Consider the following 16,991-nt stretch of genomic DNA (forward strand, 5'->3'; position numbering starts at 1 on the left):
GTACTGTACACACATTACAAAAAACTTTGTGAAACACAAATATTCTGTGGGATTGTTTTTTTTTATGACTTGTACTTTATTGCATATTTTTTCTTTTTGCACACAGTACTTCAGGACAATACAATGAATGACATATTTTGCATCAGCATGGGTCAGTCCTGAAGGACAACATAGACACCTGGACCCCTAACGTCTAGGTTACACTGATACCCCCCATATGGGGGGGGGGGAAGACAGAAAAAAACATAAAAATTTAAAATTAAAAATAAAGACATTAGAATAAGTAAACCTAAACAAACGAAAAATTCTACCATAACAAAAAATAAATAAAAAATAAAAAATAGAAAGATAAATTAGACTAAGCCGAGACTATAATGGGAAGTAGTACCAAAACAGAAAGTAAACACCAAACGAAAAAATAAATCTACATTAAAACATAGAGCCATTCTTGTCTACATAAACATGGTGCATTTGTCAGGTATTATATACTCATGTGCCTCGTCGCTGTCTTAGACAAGTGTGCCCCCCCTCCATTTATAGTGAGTGAAATTGCAAATATTTCCCCCATTTGCTAATATATTTGTCTCCTTTCTCTCCTAAACTAAAAGATATTTTCTCATAGGCAGCTACCCTACCCAGTTCTCCACTCCACTCTCCGAATGACGGGCCTTCTGGTGCCTTCCAGCCTCTCATTATGATCTGTTTGCCTATCATGATACTAGTCTGTATCCAATCAGCTAGGGGCTTTGCGATATGGCTAAGACTGCAGGGATCCCCCAGGATATATAAACCAGAACCGAAATCATACTCCGTCCCTGTGACCTCTGTGATGTAGTCATGTATGTTACTCCAGAAGTCTCTGATTTTCGGACATGACCAGAGTGCATGGACTAGGTCCCCCTCCCCTGTGTGACATTTCCAGCAATCTGGGTTCTCTTTCAGGCCCAGTCTATACATTTTAGAGGGGGTCCAATAAATGCGGTGGAAGATCTTGAATTGTATTAGCCTTGTTCTAATATCCCTGGACACCTGTTTGGGGATCCCCGAGATTATATCCCAGTCCTCTTGCTCAAATGTGACCCCTAGATCCTTTTCCCAGACTATTTTGAGAGCAGAGGATATCCCACTGCCCTCCCTGTCGATAAACATGGAATAGTAGACCGAGGCCTCATGTCCCAACCCAGAAATAGCCAAAATCTTTTTCAGCAGGTCTGTACCCTGGGGGAGGGTCTGTGGCGAGCCAAATGTGCCTATGAGAAGATGCCTCAATTGTAAATATCTCCAAAATTGATTGTTGGCCAGCTGATATTGTTGAATCAGTTTTTCAAAAGATTTTAATGCATCGTCTTCATAGAGGTCCCCCAGGGTGAGGATGCCTTTGTCTATCCATTCCTTCCACATAAAGGGGGATCTGCATATACACAATTTGGGGTTGGCCCATAAACCTGCTGACAGGCTTAAATGTGGGTTGATATGAAAGATGCGAGACACCTTCTTCCATACGTGTCAGGATCCTAGGCCCGGTCCTGGCTGGACTGGGCAGGATGGTAACACTGGGCAGTACCCTCCACCTAACTTTGGGCAATGCCCTCTATCTGACATTGGCCCTCGGCCTGACATTGGCGCCCTACCACCCTCTAGTGGTGACAAACAATCGGTGCGCTCCAGTACACTGGACATCCTGACTACGGTGATAACAATAATTAATAGTATGATTAATGTGGTGTCATGGTGTGTACTGTTGTTGTCTTTCCCTTCCCTGGTGTGATGTCATGCACTGTTTTGGGTTGTTAGGAGTTGCTTTTGTGTTTAGTTGTGTTTAGTTGTTCTTTGCTTATTGTCTAGGTGTTGTTGTGATTCTGTGTTGGCCAGGTGTTCTTAATTGTTAATTAGTCTGGGTATTTAGGTGTCTGTCTGTCTCCCCTTCGTTGTGGCGACATTCCTCCAGTTACCCCCTGTTCCTCCACGTCGTGTCGCACCGTTCTCCCTCTAGTAAGTCTTAGTGTTTGTTGTTTTGTATTGTGAAGTTTGTTATTTAGTTTCTGTATTTTCCTTGTATTGCACTGGATTCTACAGTAAACATCATTCTCCAAGCTTCACTCCTCGCCTCTGCCTCCTCCATTCCTTCCCTTTCTGTATTATTGCATTCTACCTAACCCCATCGTGACAGAATGTCGCCACCAACATTAACGAATGCAGCAGGAAAGGCAAGCGATACCATCACCGTTGTCCTGGCCCTGATGGCCGGTGACATGAAGAGTTACTCACTGGCCAAATGGGGGTTCCTACTCCGGAAGATCGACCAGGTCGCCACTGAGAACCCGACACTGCAGACGGCGATGTGGGAGATGGCTGAACATGTTGCTGTCCTCATGGAGAAGCATAAGCCGAAGGCTAGTGTAGCTAGCCTGCCGACTGTTCTCAGGCTTACGGTCAGCCTAGATCCATAGCCGCTGAGGTTGCTCGGATGTCCATCGCCGGTCGGACGTCCACAGCTAACCTAGCCCCGCCGGTTAGCTTAGTGTCAAGAGCTAACCAGCCACTCCCAGCTAACCTAGCTCCGCCCGTTAGCTTCATGCCAATAGCTAACCAGCCACTCCCAGCTAACCTAGCTCCGCCCGTTAGCTTCGTGCCAATTGCTGACCGGCTGTTCCCCGTTAGCACAGCTCCTCCTGTTAGCTCCGCCACTATAGATGGCCAGACGTCCCCAGTTGGTACAGCTCTACCCGTTAGCTCCACTCATACAGCTAACCAGACGTCCACAGCTAACATAGCTCCGCCGGTTAGCTTAGTGTCAAGAGCTAACCAGCCACTCCCAGCTAACCTAGCTCCGCCCGTTAGCTCCGTTTCAATAGCTAACCGGCCGTTTCAAGCTAGCACAGTCTCCACTGCCAGACTAGGCTCCAGGTTCAGGGTGAGCCTAGTATCTGAGACAGACCAGATGTCTCCAGCTAGCACAGTCTCCACTGCCAGACTAGGCTCCAGGTTCAGGGTGAGCCTAGTACCGGAGACGGACCAGATGTCCCAAGCTAGCCAGGCATCCCCAGCTAACATAGCTCCGCCCGTTAACCCCGTCCCAATAGCTAACCGGCCGTCCCCAGTTAGCACAGCCCCGCCTGTTAGCCCCGCTACAGTAGCTAACCAGACGCCCACTGCCAACCTAGGCTCCAGGTTCAGGGTGAGCCTGGTAGCGGAGACAGACCAGATGTCTCCAGCTAGCACAGTCTCCACTGCCAGACTAGGCTCCAGGTTCAGGGTGAGCCTAGTACCTGAGACGGACCAGATGTCCCAAGCTAGCCAGGCATTTTCAGCTAGCACAGTTCCCACAGTGAGTCCAGGGCCCACAGTTAGCCTAGCCCCCGAGGCTAGTATGGCTAGTAAGGCCTCCACAGCTGGTCCAGCTTCCACGGCCAGTCCAGCCTCAGCTCTGGGTCCTGGCTCCTCATCCCCGGATCCTACACCACGCCTCGCCGCCGGGACCGATCCGGTCTCCACGCCCTGCCTGGCCTCTCCACCTGGTCCGGCTGCCGTGCCGGCTCCCGGCTCTTCGACGGATCCTGGCTCCCCGTCTGGTCCAGCTCTGCGCCGTGATCGGCGTCCTGGTCCTCGCCGTGGTCTCCGCCGGGGTCTTCGCCGTGGTCTTCGCCGGGGCCTGCGTGGGATCCTGCTCCGGGGGTCGTCGCAGCCGCACCTCCATTCCGGCTCTCCTGAACCGGTCCCTAGTCCGGCGGCTGGAGGGCCTCTCGTCCGGGATCCGGCTCCAGGGTCCAGCTCCCCTTCCCGGGCTTCTACACCTGTACCCACCCCCCCTCGTCGGGCCTCGCTTCCCAGGTCCAGCCCTCCTCGTCGGGCCTCGGTTCTCAGGTTCTGCCCCCCTCCCCGGGTCTCGGTGCCCATCCCTACCCCCCCTCGTCGGACCTCTGTTTCCAGGTCCAGTCCTCCTCCCCGGGCCTCTGTTCCCATCCCCACCCCCCCTCTCCGGGCATCTGCGCCCGTTTTCTACCCCCCTGGCTGCTATGCCCCTCCTGGGTTTTTTGTTCAGCCTCCTGGTCCCTCGTCTTCGGGTCCTCTCCCTGGGTCCTCTCCGGGGTTCCGGCTTCCTCCCTCACCTGCTTATGGACATTGTTTTCGGGTGTCTGGAAGCCACCCGTTGAGGGGGGGGTACTGTCAGGATCCTAGGCCCGGTCCTGGCTGGACTGGGCAGGATGGTAACACTGGGCAGTACCCTCCACCTAACTTTGGGCAATGCCCTCTATCTGACATTGGCCCTCGGCCTGACATTGGCGCCCTACCACCCTCTAGTGGTGACAAACAATCGGTGCGCTCCAGTACACTGGACATCCTGACTACGGTGATAACAATAATTAATAGTATGATTAATGTGGTGTCATGGTGTGTACTGTTGTTGTCTTTCCCTTCCCTGGTGTGATGTCATGCACTGTTTTGGGTTGTTAGGAGTTGCTTTTGTGTTTAGTTGTGTTTAGTTGTTCTTTGCTTATTGTCTAGGTGTTGTTGTGATTCTGTGTTGGCCAGGTGTTCTTAATTGTTAATTAGTCTGGGTATTTAGGTGTCTGTCTGTCTCCCCTTCGTTGTGGCGACATTCCTCCAGTTACCCCCTGTTCCTCCACGTCGTGTCGCACCGTTCTCCCTCTAGTAAGTCTTAGTGTTTGTTGTTTTGTATTGTGAAGTTTGTTATTTAGTTTCTGTATTTTCCTTGTATTGCACTGGATTCTACAGTAAACATCATTCTCCAAGCTTCACTCCTCGCCTCTGCCTCCTCCATTCCTTCCCTTTCTGTATTATTGCATTCTACCTAACCCCATCGTGACAATACGGCCTGTATGTGAGAGATAATAGGGTGAGTTCGGGCAGTTGGTGGTAATTTAGCTGTAATATACGACAGTGGGGGCAGCCGTGTGTATACCGACTGCTCCATTATGTACCATGGAGGCGCTCTCTCAGGGGGCAGGGCCCACTGTGTCATATGTCTGAAACTGTAAGCATAATGATATAGTAATAATTTGGGGAGACCCAGGCCACCTCTGTCCACAGGCTGTTGTAGTTTACCAATACGCATCCTGGGTCTTTTACCGTTCCACAGGAATGTGTTGCATATTCTATCAAATTGTTTAAAATACTTGCTAGGTATTGCTATCGGCAGTGACTGGAGGAGGTAGTTTACTCTGGGAATGCAGTTCATCTTAAGAACATTAACCTTGCCCCATAGTGACAAGAAAAGGGGAGCCCATCTCTCCACATCCGCTGAGATTTTGCCTAGTAGTGGGTCAAAGTTGACACTAACAATGTCGTTTACTTGCTTGGGGAAAAGAATCCCTAGATACCGAATACCCTTTTCAGGCCACTGAAAGGAGCCATCTTTAAATAGTGATTTGGGGCAGTAGGACGTTAGGGGAAGAGCCTCCGACTTCGACCAATTAACCTTATACCCTGAAAATCTTGAGAACGTATCTATTGTCTTGAGTAGTGCGGGTACAGCATTGCCTGGGTCTGTAACAAAAAGCAAAATGTCATCTGCATAAAGCATAAGTTTTTGGGCCGTGCCCCCCACTGTAACTCCAGGGAAACTTGGGTCCTTACGTATAGCTGCCGCCAGGGGCTCAAGCGCTAAACAGAAGAGCAAAGGAGAAAGGGGTGTCCCGCGGCCTAGTTTGAAATATGAGGAGATTATCCCATTTGTTTGCACCGCTGCCTCCGGTTGGTTATACAACAACTTCACCCATTTTATAAAGGTCTGACCGAAACCAAACGCCTCCAGGGTTGAAAATAAGTACTCCCATTCTACGCTGTCAAACGCCTTTTCCGCGTCCAGTGAGATGGCGGCCGTTGGTTCATTATCGCTACTGACTGCCCACATTACATTGATAAGGCGTCTGATGTTATCAGACAAATTTCTTTTGCGAATAAACCCAACTTGGTCAGGATGCACCAGGGAGGATATTACTCCAATCAAACGGTTTGCCAGTATTTTGGAAAGCACTTTTACATCCTGGGAAATCAGGGAAATTGGACGATAATTCTTGCACTCGGAGGGTTCCTTATCTTTTTTAAATATTAAAGATATCAAGGCCTGTGATAGGGTGGGGGGTAAATAGCCTCTATCCAAAGCTTCAATATACATACTCTGCAGTAGAGGTGTCAACTCTGTTGAGAAGCATTTAAAGAACTCAGCTGTAAGACCATCAGGCCCCGGCGCTTTACCGGACGGCAATTTCCTAATAACCTCTGCTATTTCATCTTCTGTTATTGGGGCGTCTAAATACTCACGTTGAGCCGCGTCTAATGTAGGGAGATCCAGCCCGCTAAAAAATAAAGGAATTTCCTGCTGTGTCGCCTTGGAAGAGGAAGTGTAAAGACCCATGTAGTATTCTTTGAAAGTATTGTTAATATCACTAGCCTTAGTCACGACGGCTCCCCCCTGTACCTGAATAGCCGAAATAGTGGATGATGACTCCTTGTGTACCTGGCCAGCAACTTCCCGGCTTTGTCCCCCGATTCAAAGTAATTCTGCCTGGCCCTAAACAATCCAAACTCGACCTTCTGTGAAAGGATACAGTTATACTCATACTTTAATTGAGTTACAAGCCTTAAGTTATTTGGTGATATTTTTTGTTTGAGCTGACCCTCCGCAACCAGCAGCATTTTTTCTAAATCGCCAATTTTTTTGGCGTTCTGCTTTTTCTTATATGATGCATATTGAATTACGTGACCCCTCACAAAAGCCTTCAGAGCTTCCCAAGCAACCCCTGCTGATGGCGCAGAAGGAACATTTGTCTCTATATACATATCAATCTGATTTTTCAGCATGGCTTTAAAGTCTGTATCCTGCAATAGAGACGAGTTAAATCTCCATCTAGAGGACCTCTTTGCACGGTCAATGGGGAGCAGCTCAAGGGTCACCCTTGCATGATCTGACACTATAATGTTGCCAATTGAACAGGCCAATGTAGATGGGAGCAGATCTTTAGAGATAAAAAAATAATCAAGCCTTGAGAATACACTGTGAACCGAAGAAAAAAAAGTATAGTCCCTCCCCTTAGGATTTAGAGTACGCCAAGCATCTACCAGCCCCAGGGCAGAACACATTCCTCCCACTGTGGAGGTTGATCTGGGGGGTCTAGCAGTGGTTGGTGTACTTCTATCCAGAACAGCATCCATAGTAATATTCAAGTCCCCTGCCCATATGATTGGATAGTCACCCATGTCATTTAATTTACATTCCAGGTCAGTAAAAAACATTGGGACATCCCCATTAGGAGCATATGTATTGGCTAGGATAAATACTTTCCCCTGAATCTCAGCCAAAATAATGACAATCCTCCCTTCTTCATCTTTGAGTTCTCTCAGACATTTAAATTGCAGCTGTTTGTTCACTAGTATAATGACTCCCCTACTTTGACTGGTACCGGCACTGCAGAACACGTGACCCACCCATCCCTTACATAAGCGCTTTGATTCATCCAATGACAAATGACATTCCTGCAAAAACATTATATCATACCTGGAGGATTTCAATTTATAAAGTACCTTGTTCCTCTTGATTACATTACCCAATCCATTTACATTCCATGTGGCGAGGCACAGTTTATTATTATTCTGAGCAGACATGGGCGTGTAGAATAGTAATAATGACCGATGATATACTGACAACTAAGTGAAGTATTTTTAACAATGTCGACAAACGCAGGGCTCTTGACAAAAAACAATAAAAAAAACCATGACACGCTGTAAACAAAACATAGCGTGATAAAAAAAACACAAAAAAAAAACTAAAACAAAAACACAGACAGATACGATTCTGGTCCATGATCCGTCGGTAGAGTGGTTCGCTCTGAGCGCCGCCCACCCGCGGCATTGTTTTGGCAAAAGTTTGCGCACGTTTGTCATAAAGTGACATCATTCATTCTCAATGAATTAGCGAGAGTCCAGCTTGTTTAACGCTAAAGGAACGCTAACGGGATATTGAAGGACAGTCGGTAGGCTAGTAAAAGGAAATGAGAAGAAATCAAAATCAAAAATAAAAATATCAACCCCGCTCATCCATAACGAGCGAATATAGAACAAATCATACCGCAAATGTCATACGTGGGGGATAAGTAGCAAGTAACCAAGTCACTGCGTTGTTCAATAGTCTTGTAGGCTAGTCCCCAGTTGGCTCACAGTCAATATACTACACCTTACCGGCTAGGATGATTCCCTTTCATACCGCTGCACTCAGCTGGACCTTGAACAGGTTAGCAGCCCTCAGATAAGCTAGCGAGCTTCGGATGAAATCCATGGCTTTCTTCGGGTTGTCAAAGCGCCTGGATCCCTCGCCGGTGTCAATTCTGAGTGTGGCAGGGCGCTGCAGTGCAAATTTAACCTGCCGTTCATGTAGGGCTTTCTTGCAGTCTTTAAAGGCATCCCTCTTAGCCTGTGTGCCCCTGGAATAGTCAGGGAAAATCATGACTCGTTTTCCATTCCATCTCAGCTCTCCCTTCTCCTGCGAGGCGCTTAGGATCTTGTCTCTATCTCCCGAGCGAAAGAATCTTGCGATCAACGTGCGGCTTCTGCTTCGGTCCTCCGGGGCGGAGCGGGGAGTCAGTCTGTGAGCATGCTCGATGTACCACCCCTTAGCGGGGGTAGTGATGCCCAGCAGCTCCGGTATGAGATTCTCGAGGAAGGTATTTGCGTCCCCTGTCTCGCTGCCCTCCGGTATCCCGACGAAGCGTAGGTTATTGCGTCTGCTTCTGTCCTCCATGTCGTCCATTTTATCACGGATAGCCTCCATCTCAGCTCTGGTAGCGGGTGGTTCAGACTGTAGCTGTTTGTTGGCGTCCTCCAGAAAGCCCAGTCTCCCCTCCACGTCACTGATCCTTGACACGAGTGATGTCAGTTTCCCTTCCATCGACATGGTGGCTTTGCGAATTTCACCCAAGCTTTGCATCTCTTTAGATATTTTCTTCAGGATTATAAAAATATTCGCTATGTCCTCCCCCGTCGAATTTGCACTTTCTTCTGTAGTAGGAGATTCATCATCGCCATCTTGGTCCACGTTGGGACCCCCCGAGCGTAAACCTTCCTTTTTAGTGGTACTCTGAGGTGGGTTTTTCTGTTTGCTCGCCATTTTCAGACTCCCAAGATGATCGCTCCTCTATGATGACTTTGTTGTGTCTATTTGCCGACTAAGGATACTGTTTTCGGATATAAATCAAGATGCCGCTGCGAGCAGCTCTCTCTCAAGCGGCCATCTTCTTCACCGCGTCACGTCACCGGGCGCTTTTTACTCAATGTTAATTCTGTGGGATTGTTATAAACTTTGGACCTGTACTACATAAGACTTCAGGCTATGGAACTGTTGTGTTTTCCAGCTCTCAGCTGAAACTTAGAAACAGGCATCTCGCAATCAGTATACAGAAATATGAGTACACAAAACCTTTACTTCAGTGTTACTCTATTTCATTAGCACTGAGAGTGATTCTTCTTTGTTGTAGAAGAAAGTTCAGAATGTTTCCTTTCAAAAGAGTATAAATAGCTAATTACTTTGGGTATGCAATCGTCCAAAAAATAAAAATAAAGAAATGCTTTGCCCGATGCAAAAAGGTTAAAGGCCCCCATTCCTAATCCATTTGTAAACTAAAGGGTAACTGTCACACACATGAATGTCTTTTTTTTTTACTTTTTGATTGGCAGAACACCTGATGGACTGAGAGCTTATGAAGAGCTTATGAAATATTTATTTACACTCCCGTAAAACGGAGTTGTGATTGTTGTCTATATGTATATATGTATCTACCCTCTGTACAGCACTTTGGTTGACATGTGTCATGTTAAATGTGTTATATAAATAAATATGATTGATTGATTGATTGACCTTCATGTGATTTCAGTTCAAACCTGCACCAGGTAGGGCGGCTGGGTGGCACAGCGGACTAAGCGCTCGTCACCAACGCGAGAGACACTAGTATCAAATCCGGCTGTCAGCGTTGCCTCCGGCTTGGCCGGCCGTCATACTGGCTCAATTGGCAGAGTCAGCGGGAGGGGAAGCCGGTGGGGTGGTATTCTGGTTGTTGTAAACAGCGACTCCTACAGGTCGGTCAGGGCACCTGCACAGCGAGGGAGGGAGATGGTGAGGGTAGTGTGACCTCCCACACGTTACACCTCACCAATGAGAGTCCGCGCTGGCAGGTGAAAAGATGCTGCTGGCTGTCTCCTATGTCTCGGAGGAAGCATCTGATAGACTTCAGGGCTCCCTAGACTGACCAGTGGGGGGCACATGCGAGCAACGACCAGGAAGGGGAGGGGGGAATTGGCATAACGACTAAATTGGGATGGGAGAAAAACACAGGAAAAAAAAACTGCACCAGGTAGTTTTGAGAGGAAAATATTACCTCTACAATAACTAGTTACAAATATGAATATTGTTTATAATCTCAACACAAATCTCCCGCAAGAAAAATCACCCTTTGAAACAAAGTGAACCACCATTGGTCTTATAGGACACTTCTTTGTATGGTAGAGGTGGTGGGAGGGTCGGGGCACCACAGGCATACAGATCATTTCTAGTTTCAAACAGCACTCCAGGGATCCAGTGTTTCTCTCTTAACACATTAAAGAAAACCTACAGCAGTTTGAGTTAGAATGGGATCATACATTGGCCAATAATTATTTGTATTTCTGTCTGCAAGCTCTAGCTTGCAGTGCTCTTTCTAAATCCAGGAACTTTAAGGTCAGGCATGTGAGATGTCTCAGCCCGCCGTAGCCTCTTTGTTTTAGAGGGAGGGTATTTGCATTAAGTGATTAGGTGATCGACATATTTCTCTGACATCCCTGTGTCGGACAACACATTTGCAAAGTCTTTGCTGGCCTTAATGAATATTGAGTGTTCTATCTCTTCTGCCTTCCAATTAATGAATAGATACTGGTAATTATTTGACCAATGCCTCTCTCTCATGACACGTCCCATATCCATCACTAAGTTAAAAATAAATTAAAATCAATAGAGCCGGCAGAGTCTCAGGATGGTGTCACTGCTTTCAATGGTGGGACCCATGCAGGTCTGAATAACAACTATTGATCCTCTGTGAGGAATATTCTCTTTTATCTCCTCCTCCTTCACCACATGTGCTGACATGCACACACACACACACACACACACACACACACACACACACACACACACACACACACACACACACACACACACACGCACACACACACGCACACACCTGCACACACACACACACACACACACACACACACACACACACACACGCACACACCTGCACACACACACACACACACACACACACACACACACACACACACACACACACACACACACACACACACACACACACACACACACACACACACACACACACACACACACACACACACAGACACACACACACACACACACACACACCTGCACACACACACACACACACACACACTCACACAACACACAAGCAACCACAAGGACACACACTCATGCACACAAGCACACACACTCACATACATGCACACATACACACATGAACACACATTCACATGAGGGCACAAACACACACACACACACACACACACACACACAAGCACACACACACAAACAAACACATGAACACACATTCACACACACACAAACACACATAAACAACCACAAACACACACCACTGATGATTAACGGGGCTACCGTGGACAGGGTGAGCAGCTTTAAGTACCTGGGGGTCCACATCTCAGAGGATCTGACATGGTCAACACACATAGACACAGTAGTAATGAAGGCGAAACAGCGCCTCTACCACCTGAGACAGTTAAGGAAGTTCAGAGTATCGGGGAAGATACTCCAGTCCTTCTACTCAGGAGCTGTAGAGAGCATCTTGACTGGAAACATCACTGCCTGACTACAGCTCGGCATTCAATACCATAGTCCCCTCCATACTCATAGCCAAGCTCAGGGACCTGGGCTTGAACTATGACCTCTGCCAGTGGGTCTTGGACTTCCTGACTGGCAGACCCCAGGTGGTGAGAGCAGGCAACTGCACCTCCTCATCCATCACCCTCAACATAGGGGCCCCCCAGGGCTGTGTTCTGAGTCCCCTCCTCTACTCCCTGTACACACACGACTGTGTGGCTCAGCGGAGTAGCAATACAATCATCAAATTTGCTGACGACACAGTGGTGGTGGGCCTGATCTCTGCCAACGACGAGAGGGCCTACCTGGAAGAGGTCAAGGTCCTGGCGGGATGGTGCCAGGAAAACAGCCTCTCCCTGAATGTCAGCAAAACAAAGGAGATGATTGTGGACTTCAGGAGGTCGGGGGTCAAGGACTACAGCCCCCTCAGCATCGACGGGGCACCGGTTGAGAGAGTCAACAGCTTTAAGTACCTCGGAGCCTACATATCCGAGGACTTGACATGGACCACACACATTGACAGTGTTGTGAAGAAGGCACGACAACGCCTCTACTTCCTCAGGCGCCTAAGGAAGTTCCAAGTCAGTCAGAAGATCCTTAAGAACTTCTACTCATGTACAATAGAGAGCATCTTGACCGGCAACATCACCTCCTGGTTTGGGAATAGCACTGCACAAGACCGAAGCAGACTACAAAGAGTGACACGTTCAGCCGAACGCACAATTGGAGGGGGGCTCCCCACCCTCCAGAACATTTACAACAAGCGTTGCAAGGGCAAGGCTAAGAGAATCATTAAAGACTCCAGTCACCCGAACAACTGCCTCTTTGAACTGCTGCGGTCAGGCAAGCGATACCGGAGTCTCAAGGCAAGCACAGAAAGACTCAGAAGAAGCTTCTATCCCCAGGCCATCAGGCTGCTAAACGAACAATGAACACTACACAACAACAACCACCAAACGCACATAGCACACACATCCACACGCACACACTCACTTTAAACAAACACACTGTAGCACCCACTCCACACACTTTATAGCACACACCCACTTTAAACAAACACACTGTAGCACCCACTCCCCACACTTTATATTTATTGATGAAGGATTGCACTACAACCCGTACACCTTACTGTAAATTGTACCTAAATTGTACCTCATCCCATTTCTGCTTTGCACTATATAGTACTGTACATTAGTACACTGCATAGTATTGTATATTATATGGTAACTCAGAACATTGTACATATGTCTATACCGAACACTGTGACCTCATTTTCTTCTTCTAAATTACATGCTATACTATGTTATTTGATACTATCGTGTCTAGCACAGTCTCTGGAGCGTAACAGTAAGAAGCATTTTGTATGAAAGTATTCTGTACTTCTGTATGACAACTATTAAAGAAACTTGAAACTATGGAAACAGCACGGCACAAGACAAGAAGGCCCTACAGAGAGTGGTGCGCTCAGCCGAGCGTACCACGGGTATTGCACTACCTCCCCTGCAGGTTCTATACAACAAGAGGTGCAAATCCAGAGCCTGCATGATAATGAAAGACCCTCACCACCCCAATAACAGCCTGTTCCAGCTGCTGAGGTCAGGCAGACGCCTGCGAACCCCAGCTACTAGGACAGAGAGGCTTAGGCTCAGCTTCTTCCCCCAGGCCATCAGAGTCCTGAACAATGAACATTGAGTACCACTGGCTGCTGAGGTCAGGCAGACGCCTGCGAACCCCAGCTACTAGGACAGAGAGGCTTAGGCTCAGCTTCTTCCCCCAGGCCATCAGAGTCCTGAACAATGAACATTGAGTACCACTGTAACACTTTAGCATGAGCGGGCACACACTCAGGCCGTACGCACCCCACTTATTGCCAAAAGGAAAGGCCACTTTAAATTAGTATTAGCAACAGTAACAGTGTATTGCACTACTATTACTACTACTGTTAACTGTTAACTGTTACCCATTATTGCACAAATTTACTGTTACCTTCTACCTGTTATTGCACAATTTTATTGCACACATTTTTGTATTGGATTCTATTATATGTTGTACCAATTGCACATCGTTGCGGGCAAGACCACCCGCATTTCATTGTATATCCGTATGCCGTGACAAATAAAACTCTTGACTTGACTTGACAAACATGTGAACACACATTCACACGCATTCACACACAAACACACACACAAAGACACACACATAAATGATGCACCTGGATACACACACAGACTCTCTGCCTCACTCCCACTCCCTCTCTGTCTGCTTCACTCCCTCTCTGTCTGCCTCACTCCCTCTCTGTCTCCCTCTCTGTCTGCTTCACTCCCTCTCTGTCTGCCTCACTCCCTCTCTGTCTGCTTCACTCCCTCTCTGTCTCCCTCTCTGTCTGCTTCACTCCCTCTCTGTCTGCTTCACTCCCTCTCTGTCTGCTTCTCTCCCTCTCTGTCTGCTTCACTCCCTCTCTGTCTGCTTCACTCCCTCTCTGTCTGCTTCACTCCCTATCTGTCTGCTTCACTCCCTCTCTGTCTGCTTCACTCCCTCTCTGTCTCCCTCTCTGTCTGCTTCACTCCCTCTCTGTCTGCTTCACTCCCTATCTGTCTGCTTCACTCTCTCTCTGTCTGCTTCACTCCCTCTCTGTCTGCTTCACTCCCTATCTGTCTGCTTCACTCCCTCTCTGTCTGCCTCACTCCCTCTCTGTCTGCTTCACTCCCTCTCTGTCTGCTTCACTCCCTCTCTGTCTGCTTCACTCCCTCTCTGTCTGCTTCACTCCCTCTCTCTCTGCCTCACTCCCTCTCTGTCTGCTTCACTCCCTCTCTGTCTCCCTCTCTGTCTGCTTCACTCCCTCTCTGTCTGCTTCACTCCCTCTCTGTCTGCCTCACTCCCTCTCTGTCTGCTTCACTCCCTCTCTGTCTCCCTCTCTGTCTGCTTCACTCTCTCTCTGTCTGCTTCACTCCCTCTCTGTCTGCTTCACTCTCTCTCTGTCTGCTTCACTCCCTCTCTGTCTGCTTCTCTCCCTCTCTGTCTGCTTCAGTCCCTCTCTGTCTGATTCACTCTCTCTCTGTCTGCTTCACTCCCTCTCTGTCTGCTTCTCTCCCTCTCTGTCTGCTTCACTCTCTCTCTGTCTGCTTCACTCCCTCTCTGTCTGCTTCTCTCCCTCTCTGTCTGCTTCACTCCCTCTCTGTCTGCTTCACTCTCTCTCTGTCTGCTTCACTCCCTCTCTGTCTGCCTCACTCCCTCTCTGTCTGCTTCACTCCCTCTCTGTCTCCCTCTCTGTCTGCTTCACTCTCTCTCTGTCTGCTTCACTCCCTCTCTGTCTGCTTCACTCTCTCTCTGTCTGCTTCACTCTCTCTCTGTCTGCTTCACTCCCTCTCTGTCTGCCTCACTCCCTCTCTGTCTGCGTCACTCTCTCTCTGTCTGCTTCACTCCCTCTCTGTCTGCCTCTCTCCCTCTCTGTCTGCTTCTCTCCCTCTCTGTCTGCTTCATTCCCTCTCTGTCTGCTTCACTCCCTCTCTGTCTCCCTCTCTGTCTGCTTCACTCCCTCTCTGTCTGCCTCACTCCCTCTCTGTCTCCCTCGCTGTCTGCTTCACTCTCTCTCTGTCTGCTTCACTCCCTCTCTGTCTGCTTCACTCCCTCTCTGTCTGCTTCACTCCCTCTCTGTCTGCTTCACTCCCTCTCTGTCTGCTTCACTCCCTCTCTGTCTGCCTCACTCCCTCTCTGTCTGCTTCACTCTCTCTCTGTCTGCTTCACTCCCTCTCTGTCTGCTTCTCTCCCTATCTGTCTGCTTCACTCCCTCTCTGTCTGCTTCACTCCCTCTCTGTCTGCTTCACTCCCTCTCTGTCTGCTTCTCTCCCTCTCTGTCTGCTTCACTCCCTCTCTGTCTGCTTCACTCCCTCTCTGTCTGCTTCACTCCCTCTCTGTCTGCTTCACTCCCTCTCTGTCTGCTTCACTCCCTCTCTGTCTGCTTCTCTCCCTCTCTGTCTGCTTCACTCCCTCTCTGTCTGCCTCAGTCCCTCTCTGTCTGCTTCACTCCCTCTCTGTCTGCCTCTCTGTCTGCCTCACTCCCTCTCTGTCTGCCTCACTCCCTCTCTGTCTGCTTCACTCCCTCTCTGTCTGCTTCAGTCCCTCTCTGTCTCCCTCTCTGTCTGCTTCACTCCCTCTCTGTCTGCTTCGCTCCCTCTCTGTCTGCTTCACTCCCTCTCTGTCTCCCTCTCTGTCTGCTTCGCTCCCTCTCTGTCTGCTTCACTCCCTCTCTGTCTCCCTCTCTGTCTGCTTCACTCCCTCTCTGTCTGCTTCGCTCCCTCTCTGTCTGCTTCACTCCCTCTCTGTCTGCTTCTCTCCCTCTCTGTCTGCTTCACTCCCTCTCTGTCTGCTTCACTCCCTCTCTGTCTGCTTCACTCCCTCTCTGTCTGCTTCACTCCCTCTCTGTCTGCTTCACTCCCTCTCTGTCTCCCTCTCTGTCTGCTTCACTCCCTCTCTGTCTGCTTCGCTCCCTCTCTGTCTGCTTCACTCCCTCTCTGTCTGCTTCTCTCCCTCTCTGTCTGCTTCACTCCCTCTCTGACTGCTTCACTCCCTCTCTGTCTCCCTCTCTGTCTGCTTCGCTCCCTCTCTGTCTGCTTCGCTCCCTCTCTGTCTGCTTCGCTCCCTCTCTGTCTGCTTCACTCCCTCTCTGTCTGCTTCACTCCCTCTCTGTCTGCTTCGCTCCCTCTCTGTCTGCTTCACTCCCTCTCTGTCTGCTTCACTCTCTCTCTGTCTGCTTCTCTCCCTCTCTGTCTGCTTCACTCCCTCTCTGTCTCCCTCTCTGTCTGTCTCACTCCCTCTCTGTCTGCTTCACTCCCTCTCTGTCTGCTTCACTCCCTCTCTGTCTGCTTCACTCCCTCTCTGTCTGCTTCACTCCCTCTCTGTCTGCTTCACTCCCTCTCTGTCTGCCTCACTCCCTCTCTGTCTGCTTCACTCCCTATCTGTCTGCTTCACTCCCTCTCTGTCTGCTTCACTCCCTATCTGTCTGCTTCGCTCCCTCTCTGTCTGCTTCACTCCCTCTCTGTCTCCCTCTCTGTCTGCTTCGCTCCCTCTCTGTCTGCTT

This window comes from Notolepis coatsorum (assembly GCF_963971535.1).
Source record: "Notolepis coatsorum genome assembly, chromosome: 3".
In the NCBI taxonomy this organism is placed as follows: Eukaryota; Metazoa; Chordata; class Actinopteri; order Aulopiformes; family Paralepididae; genus Notolepis; species Notolepis coatsorum.